Source organism: Melozone crissalis, unplaced genomic scaffold, assembly GCF_028551555.1.
Source record: "Melozone crissalis strain CALT ecotype California unplaced genomic scaffold, PUWL_Pcris_2 ptg000004l_1, whole genome shotgun sequence".
Classification (NCBI taxonomy): Eukaryota; Metazoa; Chordata; class Aves; order Passeriformes; family Passerellidae; genus Melozone; species Melozone crissalis.
In genome coordinates this window covers 37,063,167-37,080,405 of record NW_026535782.1, presented here as the reverse complement: position 1 = coordinate 37,080,405, position 17,239 = coordinate 37,063,167, and the positions used below count along the sequence as shown (strand labels likewise).

At 39.7% G+C, this 17,239-nt stretch overlaps 1 protein-coding gene across 4 annotated transcripts in view; it reads left to right on the top strand.

Annotated features, from left to right (window-relative positions):
• The first annotated feature begins 5,561 nt into the window (after positions 1-5,561).
• The window catches only part of CDK17 (cyclin dependent kinase 17), a 91,759-nt gene continuing 80,081 nt past the window's right edge, over positions 5,562-17,239 (top strand). Inside the window, exon 1 of one of the 4 annotated variants that reach the window (XM_054272086.1) lies at positions 5,562-5,581. The gene's annotated coding sequence lies outside the window, so the exon portion shown is untranslated. Of the gene's footprint in view, positions 5,582-6,363; positions 6,585-7,203; positions 7,321-17,239 lie in introns of those variants that run through there. The other 3 variants (XM_054272067.1, XM_054272094.1, XM_054272077.1) reach the window with 3 other exon arrangements.

The window sequence follows — 17,239 nt, the reverse complement described above, 5'->3', positions numbered from 1 at the left end:
AGTCTTCCAAATCTAGCACCAACATATAAATATACACATGGCTGCCTAAATCAGGATTCACAGTTCAGCAAAAATTAGTTAAGAAAAGCCTGACTGATCTAGCTGTTGCAATTTCAACAATTATTACAGACCTCAGCACTTTGTCCCTCCCATGTGCCAGAGGGTACCCTCCCTAGGAGGTGTGTTGGAAGAAACTATAGGCATCTGACTCACCTGCCTCTCTGTCCTCACTGGTGGTTAAAGCTACTTGCCACACCATACAGGAAATAGGTATGGCTCTGTCTCCTCTCCCTCAGGGTGTAACAACTTTCTCCAGAAGGGTAGGGAAACTAGCTGGGGCAGATAAAAAATAACATCTTAATTGTACCTATCTCCCCTGCATAGTTAGTGTTGTTAAGATTACAAAATGGTAAAAGCCTTTGGCCTAGACTCACAGATAAAGCCCTACATCTACTTCCTTCCTAATTTCCTGAATTTGTTTTCTGTATCTTCTCTCTTGCATTCTCTTTCATCCATCCCAGCTCTCCTCCTGTCCCCTTTCTCTATCTGTAGTGCTTGTTTTGCAAAGGCTATCTCCTACTGACAACACAAAAGCTGCCATTATAAATTTCAAAGCAGTCAGCCAACCAGCTGCCAGTGCACAACAAACTCCAAAATGTAGTTGATCTGAGCATGCACAGGGATTTCTAGAATATATAAGAAATATATACTCTGCACATGAACAATATATCATATACCCTTGACCTGTGGCATACAGAAAACAATGTGTGCAGTACTCAGTTCTCGCTGAGGTAGCCTATGTTTCCCTCAGCTCATTTCATTCTATCCCCAGATTTCCTGTGTCTCATTTTATTTCCAGCATTCACTATGCACCCTGGTTTCATTTTCATGTGCCTTTTCTGATACTCCTCATATTCTCTACATCCGATTTTAGTTCTGGTCCCACTTCTTTTATTCCCATGTCTCTCTACACTTTCCTGTCCAGAATTAAATAGATAAATTTGAGAATCATCTGGTTTCATCTTCACTGAAACAGCTACCATCTTTGCTAGAACAAACTTAAGTTTTATGTAACAGTATTACAGGAAACTAACCAGCTGTCATGACTAAAAGCAATTTCATTTAAGTCCTGAAACACTCTGGAGAGAGCAACCATTAGAATAAGGAAAGACCACGATGTTTGACACCTATAGTCTTGTAACTGCAGGAGTCTCTGTGTATTTTGTGCTTTAATTTCAAATCCACTAAGTAGTTTGAATTGGCAATGATACAATGGTTCTGAGACTCACTGACGGCATTTCTAATCAATTCAGTGAATAATGACTGCAAATTTCTATGAAGCAATTTACTTGCCATGAAGAAGCTATTCTGTATGAGACACTGAACCTACATGAAAGAAACAGAGAAAAATAGGAGCCTCTTCCCCTGCCATTTTAGATTTCTGTTTCATAAAGGGAGAATTGTACCCCTGAATGGTACCTGAAAGGAACAAGCAGCAGAGGTGTGCACATACAAGTGACCAATTCTCATTACCTGCAGAAATTCATTGTTTTGCTCAAATTCTTTTCACCACCTTTAGTCTCGAACACAAAATGTAAACCAAATCTAAAAAAAAAGAATAAAAAAATATTTCTTTCACTAGGCTAGATTTTTATAGTCATGTATTGTCCAAGGCACAAACCTAATTTTTAGACAATTACAGAAAATACCTCACCATTTTCTATCTGAGTATGGCAATTGACCTAGTTGAAGTAGGCTTAATATCTTTTGTTTTGAAAAGCAGGATGTCCTGTCTTTCAGAGCAGTAGTAGAGAAATAAAGGAGTGTCTAGTGTTTGTTTGCAAATCCAGGCAGAACTGCACAAAAAGAGTCTGTCTCCATGCTATTAACTTCCTTCTACAAGAACTAAGCTGACTCTTGCTGAAGTCAATGGAAAGACTTCTTTTACATTAGCTGGAGGAATTTCCATCTGGAAGAAGAAAACAGTCAAGAAAAAACAAGCAATGAAACTAGATTTTCCATTTAAACAGTGCTGCAGATCAAAGAAATATACACAACTGGTAGATACTTTGTATATACAAATACCACAAAGGCCAGATATAAATAAAAGCATAAATTCTGATATTGTAAAGATACTGAAATCATTATCTACATGACTGAAAAATATTCTTCAAAATTTAGAGATGCAAGGTGTGAGGAAATGAGAAACAATATTTAGGTAGCATTGTGACAGGATATTGTGATGTTACATACAGGAACTAAAAGGTTTAGCAATATAAAGGAAGAAAACAGTGACAATATGTCATATGTATATGTCATGTAATATATTACAAATATTTACATGCTTAAAAAATATGATATAGAGATAGGAACTAAGCACAGGTAATGTGCTTAGTCTTCTAGAATTTTCTGCAGCAGTTAGTCAGTCTCCAAACACCTGTATAGCTATGCAAATGAAAATCTCAAGTGTAGCTAATGAACACCCCACTACTTTCACTTTGATAACTCTTTCCTGCTTACCAAAAACAAAGTTTACAAGAAAAAACAGTAACTTTCCACAATGTGCTTATATGAAATATAGACAGCTACAGCAAAATGCAACTATAACAATGACCAGCTATCAGTTACAGAAATCATGGTAGAAATAGCTACAGCTCTACTTGGTAGAAGTACACTTATTTTTGCTTCTTTCAAGGGGTACCTCCTTCATGTTACTACTTCCTGCTCCCATTCATCAGAAAGGAAGGGGTTTGGTCGTCCAGTGAGGTAATAGAATTGTACTGTATTTAGCCTAGAGGCCTTGTACTAAATCCAAGTAACCTGGAAAATGCTGTATTTGAATATCAGCTTGATGTAACAAAGCAAGAAACTATCTTAATTTGATTATTTTAAATGGATTGGAGTTTTGCATAGGTGGAAGACAATCATTACAGACAGGAGTGCTACACAGACTAACGTACAAATAGCTCGTGCTGTGAGGAGAACAATAGCCCTATTTCTTTTCTCAGAGCACAGATACAATTAGTTAGAGGATATTGCATTCTTCAGAAATTTTTGGCATCCAATAGAAAAAAACAATTGCATTTCAAAACAGAATATTGTATTTGGAAATCATTTCCTCTTTTAATAACCTGCCAAGGCTTTCAGTCCTTCCCCTGCAAACGAACACATCCCTTGCAGTTTAGCACAATGCTTTCCCACACTGCTGGCTGATTGCGAGGTCGCTGACTGCTGATGCAGTGACACAGAATCTTGAGCTTGCCTCTTGGCAGGGAGGTAACTGCTTTCCACATACATTGTGTTAAAAATGCATGTTTCTGTAGGGTTTCCATCTATCGCTATGTGAACTCCACTGATTTAACTCCCATACTTTTACTGTCACAGAATAACTACATACTTTTGTTGAAGAAATGTAGAGGTAAATCCAAAATGTTCATTTTCAAAGCAGGAAATCTCAGTCCCCTGACAGCACTGAATTCCTACTGCTGGATTTAGATTCTAATGGCTGATGTAGATTTCATCAGATTGTCCAGTGGCAATAATTCATTCCATGTAACCTGGGTGTATTCCATTCTAGCTGGATTAGAGAGAAGACCTATTGCACTCACCAGCCAATCCATCTTAAAACTAGTTTAAAATATTAATCATCATGGTTAGCTAGAAGGAAATATGATTGATTGCTACATAATCCACTAAATAATAAAACAAATCAATAGCTATAGTTATAAAACTAGACCCATGGGATAAATCAATCAAAACCAGTGCCTACATTTCAAACCTAAGTCTGTCACTCTGTCTTCCTTCTGCACTGTCTTTTGCCCAGATGTGAAAATCTTCATCTGGGGTCATGAGGTAGTGGCAGATACAAAAGGCCAAATGGATATCAAGTGTTCTACCATTACAAACTCTTCCCTGTTAAAAATTCATAATTCTCCCCATTACAAGTGGAAAACCCTAAAATACTCTAATTACACTGCAGTTAGTGTTGACCCCTTATTTCTTGGGTGACTCATCCTAACTGCTCATTTTTTAAGTTTCTTCCTTTATTTGCCATAATTACTTTTCCTGTAATAACAGAAGCATCAACAGCGGACTTATGAATCAAGTAAAATGAACATATTTTACTGATATTTTTAATATATAAAATATATAAACTTCCAACCCACGTTCCCTCTGTACTTCATAGGTAGAACAGCCTTTACTTGGATGTGCTGCAGTAAATGGACATGCTGCACTCGTTACTGTGCTGTCTCAGAAGCTTGTTTTACAAATCATGCACATTATAAACTTGCACACTATCATTTCTAATGTTACTATGTACCCAAAATAGCCTTCAAATTGAATAAGATAAAACAAAACATACATCATCTAGTTAGCATTCAAAGATCAGGAGAACTGGTAGGTCTAGCAGGAACTGGTAGGTCCTGAGCTTGAAAGGAGATCTGTAAGGGGTATCTTTGCATTACCAGAAAGTTCAAAGCTCAAGTGTCTGCTTTCTCTGTGTTATTAAAAATCCCACAAGTTTTGCAAATGTAAGGTAGCTATCCAGCATCTTGAAAACATGCAAAAATACCGTGGTAATCATATTTAGTCTGTATAAACAGAACGTTTGTTTCTGAGACATGTTTACTTCTTTTTATCGTAAACCGATTTCACTAGAAATTTACATCAGCATGAGCAAAGTGAATTTCTGTGCATTTAAGAAGTGGTTTCATGCTTGCACTCCTTTTTTAGGCAAGAGAAATTGACTTCTGTTTACTGGGAAACATACTTGTCTGTGTTCTGGTTTGCTTGTGCTGTTGGAAGGGTCAACAGAGCTGGAAGCAGGGGAATTTTCAGCTGGCACTGCTCCTGTGAAGGCAGCTCCCCCTTGGCCCTACTGTGGAGAGGGCCTGGCTCGACTAAGCTGCACACAGAGTTCCTCAAGATCAGGGGCTTGCTTCTGCAAATGAAAATGTACTCTAGTCTCCACCTAGACACAGCACAGTACAGACCTGCCTGCAGAACGAAGTGGTTTTGGCCTCACTCAGCATCCACAGGAGTGTGGGGAAGCTAAGCCCCTCAACCCTGGTCTGCATGAAGATGGGAAAAGGCCCCATGACACCAAATTTGAACTGAAAAAAGCAAGAGAGCAGGTAGGCAGCAAGGATCAGCAGATGTCAAAAATGGAAAAAAGCAAACCATTTTCCAGATTCTGGCCCAAGTGTACTTATGCCCTGGTACTTTACATTCAAAACCATGTCGCTAAAATCAGCTCAGATTTGGCCTTCCTGACAGATCTTGTTCTTTGTGTGATGGAAATGTGAAAAAACATAGTACAGAACAGCTGGCTTTCACCTAGCTAGCTTTCACCTAGGTCTCGTTCAGTGACACATAAAGCCTAAGAAATTTAGGGCTGGAAAGGGCTGAGAAGTGAGGAAACAGACTGGATCACTTTGAGGGGAACAAGATTCTAAGCGCAGGAAGGCAGCGCGGTTGGCGCTGTCAGAGCGATCACAAGAAGGACAAGGGGGATGGTACAAGCACTGCTGAATGCAGGAGACAAAGGAAAGAAAACACTACAAGAATAAATACGGAAAACGTGAGTTAGCAATTGATCTAAAGAGACGCCCGGCTCCCCTTAACTTCGGTTATTAACGTGCCAGCCGTAGGAAGGGGGGAGCAGGGGGATGCCTCAGAGAGGAGCTAAATCGCACCGCCAACCCAAGCGGAAACGCTGCGAAGGAACGGGTAAAAATGAAGCGAGCAAACGCCCCTTTTGTACCCTGCCCTACACGAAACGGCTCGGGGAGACCCCTCGGACGACCAGCAGGGCCCCGGGGCGGCTTCCCGGGAGCCTCTGCCGATGAGACCCACTTCCTCCCGCGGGAGGAGGCGGCCGCGCAGGGCCGCTGGAGGATCGGCGAACGGCAGCAGCGCCCCACTCGGCTCGGCGCGGCCGGGCTCCCCCGCAGCGGGGAGAGCGGCCCAGAAAGGCGCTGCGGCAGCCCCCGCTCCCCGCGCCGCCGCTCGGGGCATTCCCCGCGCTCCGCCCTGACCCCCCCGCTCCCCGCGCAGCCGCCGGCTCAGCCGGGGCCGTCTCGGCCGCCAGGTGTCGCCGGCGCACGGGCGTCCCCGCGGCCCCTCCTGCGCCCGGAGCCGGCGGGGCTGGCTCAGTGCGAGCGGGCGGAGGCGTCAGCCCGCAGCGGGGACGCGCAGCCCAGCCCGGCTCGCCTCGGCTTGCCCCTTCCTCGCACACCCCCGCGGCCCGGCTCGGCTGACGCTCTCGGCACCGCCAGCGGCCGGCCGGGCGGCTCCCGAGCACGGCCTGCGGCCGCTCTCCGGTGGCGGCGGCGGGGAGCCGCGGCGAGGAGAAAGCTGCTGCTGCGGCGGCGGCGGCGGGGGGAGCAGCCATGTTGGAGCGGGGAATAAAGTGACTTTCCTCGGGGAGGGAGCGCGGCCGGCGGTCCGGCGAAGGCTCTCGGGCGGCGAGGGGAGGGGGGGTTCGGCTCCCGGCGGCCGGATACCGCTCCTAGGCGGAGGAGAAGGGGAAGGAGAAGGGGCAAAGGAACCGCCCCCGGACTCGCGAAGCTCCGGCGCTGCTGGTGAGTTGTGGCTGCTCATTGTCTCCCGGCCCAGGGGTGCGGGTCCGGCTCGCGGCGGGGTGTTGGCTCTCGGCCTGCGGTGCGTGGGACGTCGCGGGGGGTGATGTGACAGCGCGGCCCCAGAGCAGGGGGGAAGTGATGGTGGTCGTGGGAGAGCGCCCCGCGAGAGGGCCGGGGGCTGCCCAGGGAGCCCCGGGCGCGGGGAGCGCCGCTCGGCGCCCCCGGGCAGGGTCGGGCCGGGCTACGGGGGATTTCCGCTGCCCGGTGGCGGCTGGGAGCGGCTCCGCGGGGCCAGGGGGCAGCTCCGAGAGGCTGAGCCCTCTGCCAGGGAAGCCGAGCGAAGCCGGGCCGGAGGGTGAGCCGGGGATGGCAGCCCCTGAGCACTGCCGGATTTTTTGGTTATACTGCGTTCGTCACCGTCCTTTCCCCACCGCCTCCTCCTCTTCAAGCGAGGCAGCGTTCTCCTGACAGCTCTCCTGCTCGCAGCCTCCGCACGTATGACACATCGCTCCTATTGCAGGTCTCCCCCCACACGCACACCCAAAATATGTAGGTTTCAATGCGTGCCATAAGAGTTCTTCTGCTCTGAGCTTTGAGTTAGGAGGTGACAGGATACGTGAACATTGTCTGACCCTGAACTTCTGTGAACTCCTCCTTCCCCTTCCTCGCTCAGATATGTAATGGCTTGAGACCAGTGAGAGCAAAATGGTTCTCTCGAAAAGACGGGGAAAATCAGGTGGGATCGTGTATGTTTTATATTTCTTGCAAATTTATTACGCCCACCCGTGCCAATTCCATGTTCCTATGAGTGGATTAGCTGTTGCGCTAGAAGAATGTTGACCTTGATCCCCTTTGTCTCTCCTGCAACAATTTTGGTAGCTGGCTCTAGTTGTTTTAAACTCATTGCTGTCTTTGGCACTTTGCTAGTGGTTGCTAATAGTGTTACGGTGTTATGAGCAAAATTGACTTATAGTACAAACCCAATAATTTAAAAAAATCCATTTCTTTTTTTTTTTAATTTTGGTGAATAATTTCTGTTCTTTTGTAATTTAACAGAAGATCAATAGCAACATTCTTGTAGGTATCACGGTATAGCTACAAGAGCAAGCCTGGTTTGACGTTCTTCCATTACTTCATTACTTCTCTCTCCCCCGCTTTTTTATTGTATTAATTGAACTGGAAACTATATCTCCAAAGGTTAAATACTGAGAAGAAAACATTTATGAAATGAGATTTACTACCAAATTCGAATTTGTTTTTCATATTAGAATTGGGAAAAAAAGGAAGTAGGTGATCTGGCATTTTATGTGCTTAAGATGTTAAAGAAATTGCCATATTGCTTTGTTATAAGAATTCTGTATATTCACACACAGCTCTTTTTATTTACATCTGCACTTCTGTAAGTGACATGAGAGAGGCTCGTTTTGAATAATTAATGTAGAAGTAACAGATATGAAAACATAAAATCACATGTTTGAATACACGGTGAAAATTTTCCTTTAAAATTGTTTGTGTTTGAAAGAACAAACTGAATTTAATTTTCCAATATAGATAAACCATTACAATGTTGACTTGGCATTAAAAGGGCCACTTAAATTGGAAAGATGAAAGCTTTTTTTTTTCCCTGGCATAATTTAAATACTGCTTTGACACTAATGAGTCTGACTTAAAAAAAAAATCTTTAGGAAGGATAACGCAATGAGGTTCATACCTTTTATTTGCATACTGTGCTGTGTAGCTGTGTGTTTACCCAGGATGGAGCTGTACACAAATTATGAGGTGGGTTCTGCCTACATCCGTACTGAAGAGTTTGCAAATTAAAGCCCATGTTGTCTGAAGCAAATTATAGTTTGAATGTGGGGAGTCATTTATTTTAGGCTTGGCTAAGAATGTAGTGCATTAATTGATCTTTTTAATATGTAAAATGCCACTAGCCTTTAGTGAAATACCTAATTTATGATTGCAAATATAATTTAAATTGAGAAACAGATCATGGCTATATATTTCCCCTGAATGGCTCTGGCTTCAATTTCTGCCTAACACTGCAATGTGTAAATATGGTATAGCTTATGACAGGGATGTTAAGATGCTCAGTCTGCATGTGTTACTGTTACGATGTGGAGCTCTTACAGTAAAAGGATGCAGAATTTTTTGAATGGCCTAGTAACATACAAGTCTTGTAATTTCTTAAATGACTACTTGCTGCTAGGAAAGAAAAAAAAAGAATGTTATGCTCATCTTACTGAGTTTCTGTCCAGCAGTATATTCGAGTAATTGCATCTAAAAAGTGCAGTTGGGAAAGGCTTTGTCGAAATCTGGTTCATTGAACAGTCTACATCAAAATATTTCCATGAGTTTGCTCTTGACCCTCTTTTCATGTTAAGTGGAAGCTGCTAGTTTTATAGTAGTTGTGTATTTATTGAATGTATTATATGTTATAATGTGAAAATGGACAAGATCATGTTTAAAAATCAAGCTCAATTATTATAAAGCGTTTCTAGCATGGGCTAGAAACTCACTAAATGTGGTTTACAGTTCTTAAGTTACAAATATCTTAACTTTTTAGCTGCATGCTTTCTAATGCTTACTCTATTTCTGCAGCAAACCTTGTATAGCTATGGAGGACACCACTGTAATCGTAGCAGTTCAGAATTCTATATAATGCACTACAACTTCGGCGTGTAAAAATGCTTTTAAAATGCTAAGTGTTTACATGACAGTTATGGTTCACATCTAAAGAACAAACTAAACCAGTGCATTGTTAGCCATCATTGCCTTATTTTGCAATGCACATAATTATGGCAGTGGCTTTTGTCTTCTGAGCGTAAGAATTGGAATTTGGGGGTTTTTTTGGTGCCTGTTCACATACTGATGTAGCAACATGGATGATAGAAGTAAAAGCATTTTATATTTACTTATTTTAATCACTAGACAACAATTTGCTTTTTAAAAATAAGTCTAGGCCTAGGGGTCTTTTAAAACTTCCAGAATATTTTATATTCGGGCCCTGGTAATGTTTTTTCCCATTAAACAGGGCTTTCTCCAGTAACACCCACTAGTGGTATGGGATGGTTTTTTTTCTTGTGTATTTTGTGAAGAGTCATGATGCGCTTTTGACAGCTTTTCTTTGAAAAAGAATGAAAGTTAATCCTTGTTTGGAAAAATGACTTTTTATAGTTCTGTATTGAATACAAATTCATAGATACTCATTCTTTACTAACTCGATGGATTGGCAATTCTTCCAGACTTGTTGATTTCCTGAACTTCTTTGAGCAGTGATGTCAACTGTGAAGAGTTTAGTAGAACTGGCTAATTAGAACATGTACAAACAGCAGTTTAAACCACTGATAGTCACGAGGCATAAACAAGACCTGTACTTGAGCTGATTTGCCAACTTGGAACACGAGAACATTGGGAAAGGAAACCAAAAGAGTTCTTTAGTTTTGTGATCGCGTTATATGGAAAACAATGAACATAATAAGTGCATAAATCAGGTAATTTGCATTGGACCAGATTTTGATACATCAGTCCTTGGATAGTAAGACTTCAACCACATCCTTGGAGATCATTATATCCTGTACCTGGCTGTGTTATAAAATACCATGGACACACTGATACTGGGAATGGTTATAACCGTGCTTTACGGGGTATTTGGGCTTTTGTGGTGTAGTGCTTGCTTTTAAAGGATTAGAAATGTCATTCACTAGGAAACATCAGTTTATCAGGGGTGCTATGCCTAAGTACGAGTGTTGGGAAAAAAAGAAATGTGATAAAGCAGCATTTGTCAATGCAGCAGCAGAAGAAACAGCTGTCGAGTCACATTTTAATTTTTCATGTAGTAAGACAGAATTAGGCAAAATGATGTTAAGAAGACTGAAAAATACCAACTTTATAACATTTTTAACTCAATACTGAAAAGCTTCTCTGAATTTCAGGACAATTTTCTGCTTGCTTATTGCAGTAGTACATAGCAAATGCAGTAAGCTGAAGGGCGGTTGTATCTTATGTTTTGATTATGACCTTTTTTTTTTAATTTAGAATCTCTGGAACAACTAGTTTTGCATATATTAAGATGATCAGGGCTGTGTTATTATACCAGAACAAAGAAATGACATGTCTTTCAGTTGCACTCCTAGCTACAGTTCTTGCCCATCTGTGATTTTAGGTTGAACTTCCTAGGTATTTTGCCTAAGTGAATGTTACTCTGTGCCCTCTAATCATATTTCATTTCATTATCTGTACCTCGTAATTGTACTCCCTTCTCTGACTGCTGCTGTTTTTAAAGGTTTGGTAGAGTTTCACAACGTTCTCTGATTTTGAACTCTGCATTTTGTCAGCTTCAGTAAGGATACTTGGATGCTTTCAGTTTGTGTTAAAATTGTCAGAATTTTGACATTCTCTTCTTTGCTTGGTCGATTAGAGCATTTTGCAGGCATGTAACTGTACTGAGACAGTAATATCATAGTCAACTGTCATAACCTGTATAGTCTTTCAGAAATGTCTTTTCTCAAGTATTTCTGACTTCCTGTTCTTACAATATGGAAGTGTCTTTGTTTGGATGTTGTTCAGGTATGTGCAAGGTGTCTTTATACAGCAGTCATTAAAGTTAACATTTCGTAAGGTTTGCAGTTACTTGGTGTTCTCTGAAATAAGTAGCTTTGCTAAATATGGATTACTAAGAATGATCAAAGGATATTAGTCATCAGCAAAACCATTGTCCTGTAATTGAGAGAAAACTGGATTAAAAACTTATGGTCTATAGGTTAGTTTACAAAAAATGTAAAGAAGCCAGTTTACAAAAATGTAAAGAAATTGACACTGAGGTCAATTAATATGATTGATAAGAAAGGCCAAAGTCTGTGATGAGGAAAGCCGATGCTGTCACCAAGTATTACAATTAGCTGTATTTTAGGATGAAATTGTATTCTAAGAAAGCCATTAGCCAGTTAGAAAAGCTGAAGAAAATGTAAGCATTTAATATTCTTAGAATAAGTTGATGTTCATGAAATACTGCTATATTCATAAGTAAACCAGCTGATAGTCATATGTGGTTCTCTGAGATGTTTCCTAAGAGAACCTGAAGGTGTTAAACAGCTGTCACTGAAGTTGTGAGTACAGGTTGGTAGGGCACTTTCTGGAGTGGAAATGCTCACCATATCTCTCAGTATGTCTCAGAACACTGAGAAATTACATGATTTTAGCACAACTGAGGTTTCTTTCAGTGGCTTTAGGAGCTGGTTATATGCACAGTAATGGATATTGATAGAGCAGGAGGTTAAGCAAAGAAAACAACTGTTGCTCAGCATATATTTATAGAGGACCAATCTTGTGAAGCTAACGTCTGGTTCTCTTGATAAGATTAAATACTTCACGTGGTATGTTTTGATATTGCAGACAGGCGTCACTGAAACTTTTTACTTGGCTCTTACGTGGCATTTTGATCATGGAACTAAAATGACAGATCAAGTGACAATATATGAAATGGTTTAAAACCCAGTGGATAATGTGAATCAAGTAGCTACCTATAAATAGTTTCTGTTACGTAACCGTGTGTGATGAGGGCTCCTCATCATCAAAGTGTCAAAGTACGTTGGTGAAGAAGCCCTGGGAAACCTGCTCGGTGTCAGCTGTTGGGCATTGCCACAGATAAAGTGAAAGTCAGTGAAACTTGCCCATTATTTCTGTAACTCCAGAAAAATAGGAAAACAATAGATACTGAAGAATGGGTCATTACCGCAGGATGGATGCTTGGAAAAGTGGCAGCTTCCTCTTTGTTTGCTTTATGTGGAGTTTTATATCAGGCTTTAAAAGATTGAATACAGTGTAGTAAATTTTAAAATAAAATAGTTATATTTGATAACTAAATTAAATATATGCAGCTATTAATATTAGCTTTTAGTTTGGGTATTTTTTCTGTAAAGGTTTGGAATAGTTCCTCATGTATAATACAGAACAGATATTAAGTGTTGATCTGTGTTCAGTATGTGGGGTTTAGGGAGAGCTTTTATTTTGAAAATAAAGTAATCAATAATATAATTAGTAATACACAGGAGGAGGAAAAACAGTTATGAAATAATAGATTACATGTTATATTTCCATCAGATTTCTGTATGTCTTGAAATGAAGTTGAGTTTCTCAATGTAGCATTCATAAATCTTCTCTGTAGGCCAGAAAAGATGTGGCTTTATATAATTTAACTGGGGAAAATTAAAAGGCATTTTTTTGGTCTGTCATTGGTTTATTGCCAGTGCATCTTCCTCCGTCCTTTCTCTTTGTCAAGATCTGGTTGTCATAAACAGCAGCAGAGTACCTACATGTGCAGGGGGCTTGTTGTCTGCTTAGCTGCTATTTAGTCTTAAAGCCGTCTCATAAATATCGTACTAAATGGTTCAAGCATCTGCTTGTAAAGCATGTGTCTATTTCATAATTCACCTTATGTATGTTTGCTCTGAAACCCAAATAGAAAACTAAAGACTTCCAGTATGACTGTGAGAGAGAAAGCTTGGGCTGCTGCTGCCCGTGAGTAACTTATTTGCTCCATAGAAGAGTTCGACCTGGCATAACTCTGGCGCTATCACTCAAAGCTGCAGTGATTTTCCTCTTTGCTGGCTGCAGCTCTCATCCCCACATTCCTGCCTTTGTACCAGTACGTGTCTTGTGACTCTGTCAGGGAGCTGGTGCAGGTTACGTTGTGTTTGGCTTCAACTTTACTCTCATGTTTACAGGTAAATAATAGTCACTTTCTGCAGTATCGTTGGAAAAACAGCAGTTTGTAATTATTTATTTTTTTAAATATCCTGAGCAGATGGGAGGGGAAACTTCCTGTGTACAGAGAGGAAAGGAGGTGCTCAGCTGCTAAATATATCAATCATATATGCTGCATTAAAGTCTTTTAAAAATCATGTTTAAAACAGCAGCTCAGAAACTTAATTTGCTAGTGGGTAATAAGGCACAGTGTGGAAACAATTACTGATCCATCTTATAAAATATATTCTTAATTTTTAGTATGGGTACATGTTTGAGGTGAGAGTTATGAAATGAAATAGGATTTTTAGTGTGGAAATCATTACTGTTGGATGAAAGACATCTAAGGAAACTAAAAATTACACTTTTTTCTTGCAAATAATATTTTAAAACTAAACTTAATAAGCTGAAAATTAACTACAGTAGGAGTTTGAAAATATTTGGAAGATGCAACAATAAAAAAATTACTTAACTATAGTATTCATATTTTAAGATGGGCCCAGTAGTGGAGTTATGCAGGGTTCTTGTTTTGTTTCTGAAGATTTGAACCTCGGGAGAGGCGAAATCATTGGCATTGCTGAAGCCACAGTTTGGATTTAAATCACTGAAATTTATAGTGAAATTTACAGACAGAGTGGTCTTGAGGATAATGACCTGTATAATACTGAGTAAAGCAATTTCAGAGGCAATTCTAAAAATGTGAGATTTTCCATAATGTTTCATTACCTCTGTAAATGTGATTCAATAGGTTATGGCAAAGAAGAAAAATATTTTGAAGCTTATGCTATTTACCTTCAGGATTAAACAAGATAAACAGCTTAACAGTGTTCCCATTTGCACAAGTCACAGTATTTTTAAACCTACTGCTTGTAATTCTGGGTTGTTTATCAGGGAATACAGTTAGCCTGAGTGTCTTTTGGAGGCTTGTTTCTGATACATCTCAGTATAATTCTGCAAAGCAAAATGTTTGATCCATAAGCCAAAAAAGAGCTTTAAAACGTATGTAGTCAGAAGGTGGCCTTTGGTTATTAACCATAGTCTTTTTTTTTTTCTCTTGTGGGCTGCATGGGGGAACAACATAATGGTGTATAGCAATTAGTTTCTTCAGAATTTATATGCCTTTCTTCTTGAATTATGCAATTTTAGTATTTTAGAAATGATACAAAGCAGATTATGAGTTCTGAAGATACAGATTTGATATGCTTTGGTAGTCAGCTTAGTTACTAGTACTTAGTATTTTAAAATGTGTTTGAGTATGGTTTTTGTATAAAATACAAAGTGTTCAGTGCAGTTAATTAAGTGCTCTAAGCCTGCTTTCTTTTAAAGGACCTTTTTTTTTAATTGTTCCTGGTGGTCTTACATAATAAGTTTTGACTTCCTGGTATTTGTGAATATTACTGGTAGTGGAAGAGGTAGACATTAGTTGAAGGATTTAAGTCATTAGATGTTTGTCACTGTTTAAAGTTTAATTTGGGCATGAATGGATAGCTAGTGATCATTTTCACCTGTAGCTGCATCTTAATAAAATACCTATATTCTTCTTAATCATCTGTTTCTAGCAGTGGCTAGATAAAACATGAATTTTTTTTTCGGTAAATAAATTATTCACATCTAAAATATGAATTATGCCAGATTGACTGATTTGCATTGTGCCTTTTTTAAAACATGTGTCTCTGTAACCAATAGAGAGAAATAGGTTCAGAGGGTAATCCAAAGATCTTAATACAGAGCTACCTCTCTTCACATTTACCTTGGAGGCAGCCCATCAGAACCATTGTTTTTGTATTACAGCATTACAGTTTGAGTTGAATTAAGCACTTATTTCCAAATCATTCTCTTGCATCAGTGAACTGAAGAGGTTTTCATACCTGTCTGCATTACAAAGTTGATGGTGAAGAAAGAAGAGAGAGGCTGGCTGTGGGATGGAGCCAAGCATTTTCTTGCTGGTGCTGGGAATGGGTAAGATGTCTCCAGCACTGGTGCGATTTCTTAAGTGCTTCAGGTGCCTGAAGATGATCAGTGTCAGTTCCCACCCCCTTCCACCTCCCCCACTTATGCAGTTATGTCTTTCACTATGTAAGCACTAAAACATGCAGATTTTTCTTTATTCATCATTCCTGCTTGCAAGTGTTTAGCATTTTAAAATTCTAGTCATGTGAGTAGTAGTGATAGTATATTTTAATATTGAAATAGGTTCCTGAATGAACTGTGTTCATGTTTTGTCTTCTGGCAATTTCAGAAACTAGGATTGCAAGGAGAAATAAAAATGATCTGGTTTTTTGTAGTAGAACCTTCTTCTTTAAATATATGTGCTCTGTGATAAAGTAAGACAAGTGAAGATTTGAGCAGATCTTACACCTGCAGTTGATGTTCAGTCTTGACTTTTTAATGATACTCTACTTCATGAAGTTAATGGTAAATTTACATCTTTACCTGATTGGATTGTCATATCTGCTTTTGGTAATTGGAATTGTATCTTAATTCAGAGTTTGTTGTTTGTTTTGTGTTTTTACTTGAAAGATAGGATGTGAAATTTTCTTCTACTTAAATTTTGAGAGTTATTTCCTTGGATTGGTTGACATGATTTGCCAGGTTTTCCTTGGATTGGTTGACATTATTTGCCAAGTTCTATGCTAGTTTAGATAACTTGCTGAAGATATTTTAAAATGTAACTGCAACAGGTTTTGTGTAGTGACATTAGTCAATTCTCATGAAAAGTGGTGCATCACTAGCTAAAAAAATACATAGGATGGGTTATGTCAATTTTTGGTTGTTTAATTTGAGGCTTCTTTAAGATACTGATCTTAAGGGTATAGGTGCTGAGAATGCTTTGAAAATCAGCCTTTGTGGAGTTGTCTGCAGAGACCTGTCAATAGAAATAATACCCTGGCAGTGTCTGAAAACCTAGGCATAGATTTTAGTAAATATTTCTAAGAAAAAATTGCAGGAGAAGCAAAGACAGTGTATGTATAAAATACTGCTAAGCCACCTTTATACTGACAGAATGGCCTAGTTTTTCCTGTTTCTATGGCTAGATGTTATCTTGCTCTCAGTCTGTTTATACCAATGTAAATGAATCTAACCTGGATTATTTAATCTACATTAATGCTTTATGTCTCAGTGTAGTTAATTGCATGGGGCCTCTTCAGTCATATCTCATACAGAATTAACATAATATGTGACCTCACTGCTTCCAGCCTGTGCTGAAACACAGACTTGGAAAACAGCCCCGTTAACTGTCTTATATAGGGAATGTTTCCTCTTAGCTACATTTGATATGTAAGGCTTCCAATAGTAGGCTGTTAAAAAACCCCCCACAAAGGTCTTTGTCACTGAAGGAAGAAAAAAGTCTGAAATGTCTGATAAAGCACAGGAAGCAAAATTGTTGACAGAGAAAATTCCTTTTCAGTATAGTCACTTTTATGAGAAGCGCCACTCCCCAAAGGTAATATATTTAACTGTTAGTGGATCCTCATGACATAATAGATTTTTTTTTTCTCTTATAATCAAAGGTTTGAAAGGGATTAAGAAAACTGCGTGGGTTAATTTTCTTCCAAATTTTTTGTGGTGTTTGGCTGTGTTACTTGTTATATGTTCTAGTTTATAAATGTTTGCCTTTCTGTGATCATGAGAGGCTTTGGAAAAATGACATGTTCTGTTTTGTGCAGAAGTGTGAGACATTTATGATGGTCTTCTCATTTGACTCCTATCCAAGCGCCTTCTACAGTGTGCACAAGCCTTGCTTTTTCTGCTAGGTAGTAATATTCCAGTTGGATTGACTTATCGTGGCTCTTTATCAGAAAGTCTTGGAAGCTTTTTGATTAGACAGTCTGCAATACAGAAAAGCTGCACTATTTTACAGCATAGAGATACATCTTTTTTTAAATAATGTCCCTTTGCCCTCTTTGGAT